This window comes from Poromitra crassiceps (assembly GCF_964638095.1).
Source record: "Poromitra crassiceps genome assembly, chromosome: 17".
Taxonomy (NCBI): domain Eukaryota; kingdom Metazoa; phylum Chordata; class Actinopteri; order Beryciformes; family Melamphaidae; genus Poromitra; species Poromitra crassiceps.
In genome coordinates, this window is record NC_139635.1 from 28,197,788 (window position 1) to 28,205,512 (window position 7,725).

The following is a 7,725-nucleotide window of genomic DNA, read 5'->3' on the forward strand; positions in this document are numbered from 1 at the left end:
TTCTCTTTATGGCCTACCGTTTGCCTTTATAGCCTTGTTAAAGGTCTTTTGGGCGTAGCGCCGTTCGAGAGCAGCACCTACGGGATGGATCACGGCGCGCTGTAAGTGCGTGTTTGGGCCGGTGACAGCCTGTGTTTCTTACCAAGGACACCTCCTTCTTCAGCTCATCCAACTCCCTGTCCTTCTTCCTCCTCTTCTCTCCCTTGTCGGCGCCGCTCTGCAGGGGAACAGAGAGATGACATCAGGGCCCCCGGAGTCACAGCGTTCAAAACCACCTCCACAGACATAGGGTCTCACCTGGCTCTCTCAAAATGATACAGTAACAACGTTTGCTTTTGTGTTAGTGTGTAAGTCAGGCTTATCCTGAATGCAACCCTATCAGTCATTGTCAGACAGAACATACAGCACCTGGGAAGCCATTTTCAAGGTACAAATGTGAGACTTTAACTTTGAAATTCTCTAAAACGATACAGTAAAAAGGCTTGAGTTAATATGCAGTCAGGGGTTGTCCGGAAGTTAAAGTCGTTGTCAGGATTTCTTACAACTCAAAATGAAATAATAAAGTAATGTTGTCCTTCACAATTTAGTGGGATGTTTTTAATTTATAAGGCTAAACGCTCTTGAAGGGGGGGGCACCAACAAGTCCTCTATGCAGGAGAAACCCTGCAGACAGTAAAGAGAGAGGTGCGGAAGTCACATGCCTGTAGCTGCATTTACATTCACGACCACATTATTACGAGAATCAATGTAAACACACTGAACTTTGTGTCTGCTGGTTCATTTCAATTTCCTGGTAGTATTGGCAGCCCATTCACTGAATAGCCTATGGAAGAGGCCCCCCCCCCCCCCCCCCCCCCCCTCCCTCCGGTAGTTGTGAACGCCCCCGTTTGGGTGTCTGTCATGAACAGTTGGAAGAATGGTGCATCATGGAAATCATCTGCTGCTGTCAGTCTCTACTCAGCAGCACGTGTGCATGTCAGTGAGAGAGGAATACACAGAGAGAGAGAGACACACACAGAGAGAGAGAGAGAGAGAGAGAGAGAGAGAACGAGAGAGAGAGAGAGAGAGAACGAGAGCGAGAGAGAGTGAGAGAGAGAGAGAGAGAGAGAGAGAGAGAGAGAGAGAGAGAGAGAGAACGAGAGCGAGTGACACAGTGAAAAAGTAATCAAAAAGAGCCAAAGAGGGGGCAGAGAGCCGGTGGAGTGCCTGAAATGTGTCTGGCATAGCAATTTCCCCCCACTGTGTGTGAGGAAGATTACCAGCCTGTCCTGCCATAAAGCTAAATGGAATAGGCCTGATGGAGATAATAAAAACAAAATAAGGTAATTACCCAAATAAACAGCGTCCGGGACCGAAGCTTATTGAGAATCCATCACCCCGACGTCTTACTGTTCCAAAAACAAAATCACCGTTCCTGCTGCTTAGCTATCACGCCTGGCAGGCGTGTGTGCCGTGCCATATCGTATCGTTATCGATATATGTCGTTACAATTCGTATTCATATCGTCCAAAATTCATATCATGATAATGGCAATATTCCGACTTGTTGATGTACGTTGCATAATGGTGTGGCGTATGCACAGCAACAAGTAGCATGGCTGAAAGTGGCTCCATGGTGGAGGAGACAATTCCAAAAAGGGGAGTGGCTTCAGTGTGGAAGTGGTTTGGTTACAACCAAACCATGATAATATTTGAATGAATATTTGAAGGCAAACATGCTGCCATATAAAAACTATAACACTTATTTTGTTGCAATTGTATGTTATTGAAATGAATAATAAAATATTTTTCAGTATTGTGCCATATCGTCAAGAATATTGTTATCGCAGAAATACCCAGAATATAGTGATATTATTTTAGGGCCATATCGCCCACCCCTAACGCCTGCAGACGCAACAGTATTTTTCCATGATGCATGCCCATATATCCTCCTACAGTTCAAGACATATGACTTATAGAAGTCATATATTCAACCTTTCGGTGGGAGTGAGACAGAAAGCAGAAAGGGGGTTCGTTGTATTTGATTGAACCGGAGAAGCGATCATGTTAGGTGTAATAAAATGAACAGAACTTACCCCTTGCCCCATGCTTGCCCTCCAGACGTCAGCAGGTTATAATGTGAAGGACAGAGCGTAGGGGCTGCAGCCACAGCTGAGCCCCGCCCCCCCGCCACAGCTGAGCCCCGCCCCCCGCCACGTGTGGAAGGCACTGGTGGCTTTTTTTGGGCCTCGCACCCCCACATCAGCCATCCCATCGCCTCCTCTCTCTCTCTCTCTCTGTCTCTGTCACTGTCTCTCTACCTCCTGTCACAGTAACTTGAGACGTACCCCTCAGCTGTCCTCTTCCCCAAGGGCGGATATTTCATTTCACTGTTGAGGGGGACAATAAACAGGGACATTTCTCAAGTGCAATTCCTGAAGGGGGCATCAAAGGTGCCGCCAAACGTACTGTTGTATTAATGTGTATAGAGGAAACCCTTATGACACACATTCTAATGTAAGCAAGTATCCTCTATCATAAACACCACTGGCATTTGTATCAAACCAACCACAATCGGTCAAAAAATTGGATTGCATCTATAATTAGCAGAAGTACTTAGTTTCAATGCATATTATTACTGTATATAAAATTAGATAGTTATGTTTACAATGATATATTGAGGGGGACAACTGAGTTGCCCCCCCCCCCCGCCCCCTTCCTGGGAAAAACAGAGAGTTGTCACAACTCTCTGTTTTTCCCAGGAAGGGGGGAGGAGGGAGGGGGGGGTCGGACCCCTCTGCCCCCTCACCCCGCAGTAATGTCTGCTCATGCAGTTCCCTCCCTCTCCTCCTATCCCAGGGCCTCTCTAGTCTGTACACACAAACACACAGAGGGGGACCTGCACCTGCTCAATATGGCTCTCTCTCTCTCTCACACAAACACACACGCACGCACGCAGGCAGCGCGCGCACACACACACAAGCACACACACACACACGCACACGCACACACACACACGCACGCACGCACGCACGCACGCACACACACACACACACACACACACACACACACACACACACACACACACACACACACACACACACACACACACACATTCCTCCAGTCCTTTGGAGAACAACCCCCATCACAACAACAGTGAACAACAGCCCATCAATCATCACTGTCAGCACAACAAATGAAATCTTGCACTGTGGCCTATATAACATACAGTATATAACAGTGGTGATAATCAGCACTGTGGCCTATATAACATACAGTATATAACAGTGGTGATAATCAGCACTGTGGCCTATATAACATACAGTATATAACAGTGGTGATAATCAGCACTGTGGCCTATATAACATACAGTATATAACAGTAGTGATAATCAGCACTGTGGCCTATATAACATACAGTATATAACAGTGGTGATAATCAGCACTGTGGCCTATATAACATACAGTATAACAGTAGTGATAATCAGCACTGTGGCCTATATAACATACAGTATATAACAGTAGTGATAATCAGCACTGTGGCCTATATAACATACAGTATATAACAGTGGTGTTAATCAGCACTGTGGCCTATATAACATACAGTATATAACAGTGGTGTTAATCAGCACTGTGGCCTATATAACATACAGTATATAACAGTGGTGATAATCAGCACTGTGGCCTATATAACATACAGTATATAACAGTGGTGATAATCAGCACTGTGGCCTATATAACATACAGTATATAACAGTGGTGATAATCAGCACTGTGGCCTATATAACATACAGTATATAACAGTGGTGTTAATCAGCACTGTGGCCTATATAACATACAGTATATAACAGTGGTGTTAATCAGCACTGTGGCCTATATAACATACAGTATATAACAGTGGTGATAATCAGCACTGTGGCCTATATAACATACAGTATATAACAGTGGTGATAATCAGCACTGTGGCCTATATAACATACAGTATATAACAGTAGTGATAATCAGCACTGTGGCCTATATAACATACAGTATATAACAGTGGTGTTAATCAGCACTGTGGCCTATATAACATACAGTATATAACAGTGGTGTTAATCAGCACTGTGGCCTATATAACATACAGTATATAACAGTGGTGTTAATCAGCACTGTGGCATATATATACATACAATATATAACTTGGCCCAAATAAAACACTAATCAAACAAACTCGACTTTGGGGTCAAGTGTACCCGGGGCTGCCAAGGGTAGTTTCATATTCCCCCCCAGCCCCCACACAGCTTTCACATTAGTAATATTGTTCTGTACCCGGGTACACAATAGGAGGCTTATCAGAGACCCGGGCCCGGATCTGAGTAGGCTACACCCGACCCCAAGGTCCAGTTGGTTTGTGTGTGTGTGTTTTGGTATTTCGGGTATGGAACATTACTAATGTGAAAGCTGTGTGGGTGAGTGAGTATTTTGCTTTTGGATTCTGAGCAGAGGCCAACTCCATTTTAATTGCACAAATAGACCGGCTCTACAAAGGCTGCAACTTCAATCCTAATAAATATATATATATTTAATTCTAAATTTAATAATGATTTCACTTTACTAGTAATTTATAAATTGTTGAAGATTAACTTAACATCATTCCCATATTAGGTGTTTGACTGCCAGTCTAACCCAAAGTGACTTGCAATTAGTGCTAAAAGGTAATTACTGTAAAATCCTACAAAACACTAACCTTTCAACAACAACAAAAGAAAACTAGCGTAACTAGCAAGAGTTGCAGTATCAACACAGCACCTACACAAAATATGGTAAGCATACTGTATAGCAAATGTATTCATGTTTACTATAAATCTTATATGTAAAAATCATAATACATAGACAACACCAATTATTGTTCATGTTTTGATTTAGTGGCCTAAAACTGTGGTTCTCAAAGTGGGGTCTGGGGACCCCCAGGGGTCATTGAGGGGTTCCAGGGAGTCCCCACTGCCCAGCCAAAAGTAATTAATTTTCACTATAATTCAATCCATAAGTAACACAATGTATGACTATTTTTGGCCATGGGTTTCATATACACTTTCATATAGCCCAGTGACAAAGGCAAGAGAGAGGAAAAAGAGAAGAAATGTTATCAAGCCTACATAGACGGTTAACTTGTCTTGACAACAGAAACATCCTAAATTGCCCTTAGCTTACTTTCTGTTGCAGTGTTTGCTAATACAATAGCCGACAGGAAATAAGGTAGGTTTCAAACTGTTCCCATAGCAACACAATTCCGTGAAAACCGTCTAACGTATGAGCGAGAAGCGCCCGGCTAGTGGGGTAAGTTCTGGCTAACTGATAAAAGCAATAGCACCTCCATTAGCTAGTTAGCCTAACATTAGCTGACTTTCCATGTTCAAACCATTGAGCTTAAACTGGCAGTGACCATACTAGCTGATAGCTAGGTAAGCTAGTTAGCCTCTTTTGCTTTTCTTTTAAGCTAGTTAGCTAGCTGCTTACCTTCCAAGATCTTCGACGCCATGGACATGAATGAAGTGGGGGACAAGTCATGTCCATTTTATATATTTTATTTTTGGACCCGTTCCTTTTTGGCTTTTCATATTGTCTGTTAGCTAGTTTTCACCATTTTCACTCTGAAGAACAGGTTCATCATTGACTCCGCCCACTGAAGTTCAACTCAACCAAAGATCGTTTCTGCCTCTAGGAGGCCTTGCATCCGAGAAATTATTGTATATCTGCAACTCAAAATGTTTGGCACAGGGCCTATGTTCAGAATCAGAGTCACTGTTATCTTTAATAATAAGGATGCTGGCAGCTTAAAGTTTAGAGGTGCTTCTGACCAGAAAGTTGCTGGTTTGAATCCCTGGGAAGGCAGATGTCTCCTCCTTTCAGGTGCTGCAGAGGAGTGAATGAGTGGCAGCAGAAGACTGAAGTTGTATGAGCAGTTATCTGAATATGAAGCAGATTATAGCTGACAAAGAACCTACTGAACCCTTTCTGGATAAAGATTGAAAGAAAAATTAAGTCTTTCTTCAAATTACAAGTTATATATACCACTCTCATTATCATTACATGTTCATCGTCGACAATGAAATGAGGTGAGACCGTCTCAATCCTCACTCGTGTCCAGGGAGCTAAAAGGTTTCATTTAAAGTTGAATTCCAAGACACAATCCATTTACAATTTAATATGACCTGCTCTTCATTTCTCATTATTTAACCTTCCAGTTGCATCCTCTAAAAACGTTCCTATTTTGTATGCAAATGTCTTAAGATAGTTAATAACATAATATTCCATAATAATGAGTTTTACTTTCATGAGTATTCAAACTTTTCAAATGGTGGATATCTCATTTGAGAAGGAATTTCTTTTTCTTTTCTTTTGAAGAGTTCTCAAGAGTCATCGTGACAAAGACGTTCAGCAGACAGACACATCCGTGATGTATTTTCAGACAATTCAGTGACTTTGGGACTGGGAAAAAAAAAGAGACGGCAGACATTTTCATTTGGGTTTACTTTGTCTTCCTTTGACAACAGCTGCGCTCGGGCCTTTAATTTTTTATTTACGTTCTCTTTACAACATATTATACAGAATCATCCAAAGATATTAGTGAGCTTGAATTATCACAAGCATTAAAATAAATGTAGAAAAAAAAGATATGTAAGAAGCTCCAGTCATTTCAAAGAAAGGAATGTTACCGTGCAACTCTAACGAATACAGTCCACAATACATACAAACAAAACATTTTTTTAAAGACATTTTAATGCTGTTTGTCTTATGTCAGGTGTCTGTGTGGCTTTGCAGAAAAAGAAACATCGTAACGATCCATTGGACTGGACAGTTAAAACAGCGACTAGTGAAATAGATCTCCAGTTATAAAGATGTGGATTATAGCACCTCTGTTCCTGCTATCAGTTTGAAAAGAAACATTAACCACCCTGCATACCAAGCATGCAGATCGCATCCATCTCTGGCTTGGGTTTGGGGAAGGATACGGAAACCTCTGGGGGAAGAGAAGGCCCTATCTGTGATGCTACATTATGAACTTTGGCTTGGGTTAACACGCCAGATAAGTCTCTTCCTCCAAAGCTTCCTCTGGCAGCAAGCAGCTGCCTGCCATTTTCCTCCCCAGCCGCACCAGGCCGTATCTGAGGCTAAGCGAACCCCTATCCGCCCTCATCTGCTCTCCGTAGCCGCGCGAGCGCCGCGCCAACTCCCGAAATGAAAAAAGCCATTTCCCTTTCGTCGTCTTGGAACAAAAATATGCGGCAAAGTAACAAGCCACACAGTACCTTCCCATAACACAAGGTCAGAAATATAATGCGATATTCCATAGAATACAGTTACATTTCATCCCTGCCTCCGACATATTCTCCATGTGTTTGCTCGCACACATGTAAAACATGTCTCGGAAAACATTATTTGTTTTTACTTAGGGTGACATTTCGCCCCCTATATATCATATCTAAATTTTGACACGCTTACTAGACACACATATACACAGAACACGCGTCGTATTTTTGGCGACCGCAAGAAGAGCTAGCTAGATTATAAGTTTCTGTTTGGCGTCTTCAGTGAGAGAACTAAAGGTGATTCTGCCCATTTTCCTCCCCTTGCCAGTGGGGGGCAGAGGAGAGCGCTGTGGCATTCCAACCAGCAGAAACTAGAGAGTAAGGAGGGGCGGGGGGTGGTGTGGGGTGGGGGCTGGCAGGGGACATGCCTTTTGGGGGTGGGGGCTTTGGAAGGGGGCG